General features: G+C 33.3%; 1 non-coding gene across 1 annotated transcript; it reads left to right on the top strand.

The window, feature by feature from the left end:
- The first annotated feature begins 3,384 nt into the window (after window positions 1-3,384).
- LOC142866054 (U6 spliceosomal RNA) lies at window positions 3,385-3,491 on the top strand. The gene has a single exon (XR_012916125.1). It is a non-coding gene; the product is annotated as a U6 spliceosomal RNA (small nuclear RNA).
- Window positions 3,492-4,807: the final 1,316 nt, after the last annotated feature.

The following is a 4,807-nucleotide window of genomic DNA, read 5'->3' as shown; positions in this document are numbered from 1 at the left end:
TCTGTTTCCCTCTGCTGAATCTTTGCTTGTTTGCTATATATATATATATATATATATATATATATATATATATATACCCCTCATTGTTTTAGATTTCTATTGAGCCTCAACCAACCACATCTATAAACATGTTTGTTATTTTTAATTTTTGTCAGATGAGAAACATTATTGGTCAGAGTATAATTTTAGAAGTCATATTCACCTATTCATTGAGCATTTATTTTCATCTGTATTCTACCTCTTACTTATAATGAAAATTGAAAATTATGTAGTCAGATTCTGAGGCAGGATGCAATATATATAATCTAGAAAAACAAACCAAGGAAGGCTCTGTTATAATTCTGGAGCCAAAGCATTCAATCAGATCCCTATGAAGATATTTAACACATGACCCACCTTGGTATTCTCTTAACTTTGTCCACATCTATGCCAGTAGTCACTCTATTATATTTCCTGAGGGTACTGTTGATTTCTGTCCAGGAAGCAGATTGACAAACAAATCTTAAAAAGTTCTTCTTCACTAGCCTGCTTCAGGAATAGTAGAGTAGAGATGGCTACCATGAGGGTCTTCACAAGGTGTTCTGAGGTGCCTAGGATCTAGTAAAACAGGAAGCTATTTCCACCCTAGGCCACAAGAGATGAAAGGGAATGAAATAGTGTTAGTGAAACTTGGTTGGGACCTGGAACCACAATAAAGGAGAAGACTGAGAAAAGGATAGTCACTATAGGAGACCGCCACTTCCAGAACTTCACTGAAGCTGAGAGGGAGCAGTAGGTATAGATACCTTGACTTCTCTCTTTTTCTGTCTCCTTATGGTGATTCCTATTGACTGAACCCAACAGAAAGCTAGAGATCAATGTATCTTAGGGGATATAATTTATAGTGTTCAACTTACCAGAACAAAGAGCAGAGAAGAAAAGGGCAAAGGATGGATCTGGGAAGACAGGAAACAGAATAACCACCATACCCCAAGACTTCAAAAGGAAATAAGGCATAGATATACTCAAGAATAAGTCCAACTTTATGTTCAAAACCTCAGACTTTCCATGTTAAAAGCCATCAATTAACTTATATTATCTTTCCTGAGGCCTGGTTATCAAGGTTTAGTTTCCATGGGGAAAGTCCATTGTTTAAATAAAATTACCTAGAATGAAGACTATATCTGTACATATACCAAAATGTTATCTTTACATGGAGAAAAGCACAAAGCAAACATAATATCCATTGAAATTCCACCAAAGTAAAGGAAGTTGGATATTTGTGGAGAGATTTAGGGGACATATTTACTACTGAGAGTTTTCAGATATATATGAACCTTTCAAATTAGGGACCTGGGAATTATATTGCATAGAGAGTAAATAGCAATAAAGGAAAGAACAGATCTGAGACTTGAACTTTGAGGCACTTCAACTTTTAGAGATTAAAAAGGGATTGTTTTAACAAAAGAGACATAAATAACAGCAAAGGAGTTAGCAGACCAAGACTGTGTGGTGTCCTGGGTAACAAATAAAGTTTCAAGAAGGAGGTGATCAACAGTGTCAAATGATATGACAGTAAAGATGAGGACTGAACAATGGCTATTGTATTTGGCAATATGGACATAATTGATGACATTGCATGTGCAGTTTCTGTGAGTGGTGGAAATTGGAGAATTTGTGCAATTTTCCAATTCTGTTACAGTTGGTCTTCCTATCCTTATGTGTTTTTTCCAAAAATGTTTTGTGGATGAGTTGGAATATAAGAAGCTTCTTAGTAAAGTGGTTACTCATTTAGGTATTCTGGACACACTCTCCTTGAAAAGTTAAAGCAAATGAGCAAATTGAAAGACCTGATAAACCAACCAAAAAAGAGATCTCTTTATCTTTATTTCATCTAGAATTTTCTAAACTTATGCTCTATAAAATGCACTCATTTGTATGTACATACATGTGTGTGTTTGTGTGTGTGTGTATGTACCACAATCTCTTACTTAAAGGCCTTTTTGTTAGATATGATTTGGAAATAAAAATGTTTCAGATTTCAGAAGGATAATGAAATAGATAGAACATAATTTATGTAATTATAACACCATGGAATCAAACACATTAACACTTCTATAGCTTTGTATAAAAAGTTTCACTTTGTACTAAATAAAGACTATAAATAGCCTCACACTCTTTTAAGTTTAGATGCCAAGTAATTGTGTGCCAAACTTTCTAAGAAAATAATTTCAGTTTCTGAAGTTTTAGGGTTTCAGAGTTGTGGCCTATATTAATATTTAGTGGAAGTCATACTTCCTAGAAAAAAGTTTGTGCAGTGCTGATGCACGGCCTTGAGGCAAGGGTCAAGAACTAATAATAACTTTGGGGTTAACAACAACAACAACAAATATATATATATATATATATATATATATATATATATATGTGTGTGTGTATATATACATATACATATAAAGCATTTGCTAAGAACAGTTTAATTTTAGCAGATGATAGTTTACCCATTTAACTTATGACTCCATATCATAAGAAAATAATAAATACATATAGATGTACATAAAATTAAATAAAACAAATGAGGATTAAGCATATTGAAAATATTAGCCAGAAAGTTATATCACTGAATACATAAACATGAGCTAATAGAATATCACACCTTCATTTTCTCCTTTGTCTCATCATGTTTGTTTGCTACTGAGGTCACACAACCTTCATATTTTCCACCCATAATCTTTCTGCTTGAGAGCAATAAGATTGAAAAAGAAATAAAATACATCAAAATCAGGAAGAAATGGGTTAAGTTGTCATTTGCAGATGACGTGATCTTATACAGTCATGTTCCTCATAATGGATTTTCAGTCAATAATGGATCGCATACATGACAGTGGTCCCATAAGATTACAAGGAAGCTGAAAAATTCCTATTGCCTAGAGACGCCATAGCCTTCATAGTGCAACACGTTACTCATGTGTTTGTGATGATGCTGGTGTAAACAATCCTACTGCATGCACTGCCAGTTGTATAAAAGTCTCGCACATATAATTTTGTACAGTAGATAATATTTGATAATCATAATAAATGACTATGTTACTGGTTTAAGCATTTACTATACTTTTTAACTATTATTGGAGAGTGTACTCTTTTGCTTAATAAAGGAAAAAGTTAAGTGTAAAACAGCCTATGCAATAAGAGCTCAGTGTTATCACAGGAGATGACATCTCAATGCATATTATTGCCCTGAACACCTTCCAGTGAGATAGGATGTGGAGGTGGAAGACAATGATATTGATGATCCTGACCCTGTGTAGGCATAGGCTCATGTGTGTGTTTGTGTCTTAGTTTTTAACAAAAACCTTTGAAAAGTAAAAAAAATAAATAAATTTTAAAATAGAAAAAAAGTTTATAGTGCTTGCTTTTGTAGCACATATACTAAAAGTAGAATGATACAGATAAGATTAGCATTGCCCTCACACAAAGATGACAAGCAAATTTATGAAGTGTTCCTTATTTTTATCTAAGGGAAAATAATACATAGCAACATCATAAGAGCTAGTAACTTCAACACACCACTGGCAGAACTAGACAGGTCATTAAGGCAGAAAATCAACACAGAAACACTGTACCTAAATGAGACTCTAGAACAAATGGATCTAACAGACATTTACAGAAGATTCTACCCTTCAACTGCAGGTTATACATTCTTCTCATAAGCAAATGGGACATTTTCCAATACAGATCATATGTTAGGCCACAAAATAAGTCTCAGCAAATTCAGAATAATCAAAATCATACCATGTATCTCCTCAGATCACAGTGGGATAAAATTAGAAATCAATTCCATGAGAAACTCTCAACATTACAAAAATACATAGAAATTAAATAATCTGCTGCTAAACGATCCTTGAGTCAATGACAAAAACAAGGTGGAAATAGAAAAATATTTTGAATTGCATAACAAAGATGACACAATCCAAAATCTTTGAGATACAATAAATGCAGTGCAGGAATGTTGGAAATGTAGGAAAGTTCATAGCACTAAATGCCTACATCAAAAAGAAAAATCACAGAATAACAACCTATGTCGCACAACAAGGAACTAGAAAAAGAAGAGCAAACCAAACTCAAAGCCAGCAGAAGAAAAGAAATAACAAAGATTAGAGCAGAACTAAATGAAATGGAAACCAAAAATCAATATAAAGGATCAGCAAAACAAAAAGTTGGTTCTTTTAAAAGATAAAACTCTTCCAAATCGATAGACCACTGGCCAGATTAACCAGAAATAGAAGAGAAAAAGATGCAAATAAGCTCAATCAGGAATGAAAAAGGAGACATTACAACTGATATCACAGAAATACAAAATATTATCTGAAACTACTAGGAAAACCTCTATGCAAACAAACTAGGAAATCTAAAGGAAATGGACACATTTTTGGAAACACTCAAACCTCCCAATCTTGAATCAGGAAGAAATAGAAATCTTGAATACATCAATAACTAGTAGTGAGATTGAAACTAATAAAAAATCTCCCAACAAAAAGGAAAAACCCAGGAAAAGATGGATTCACAGCCGAATTCTACCAGACCTACAAAGAAGAACTGACTCCTATACTACTGAAACTCTGCCATAACATCAAGAAGGAGGGAATCATCCCTAATTCATTCTACAAAGCCAGTATGGCACTAATTCCAAAGCCAGGAAAGGGCACAGTAAAAAAAAATAATAATAATAATAACAGATCAATAACCCCATGAACATAGATGCCAAAATCCTCAAAAAATACTAACATATGAAATTCAACAACTCATCAAAAAGATAATTCACCATTAT

The sequence above is a fragment of the Microcebus murinus genome, chromosome X, assembly GCF_040939455.1.
Source record: "Microcebus murinus isolate Inina chromosome X, M.murinus_Inina_mat1.0, whole genome shotgun sequence".
Lineage (NCBI taxonomy): Eukaryota > Metazoa > Chordata > Mammalia > Primates > Cheirogaleidae > Microcebus > Microcebus murinus.
Note: the sequence above shows the minus strand (reverse complement) of the source record. Positions and strands in the feature narration are given on the sequence as shown.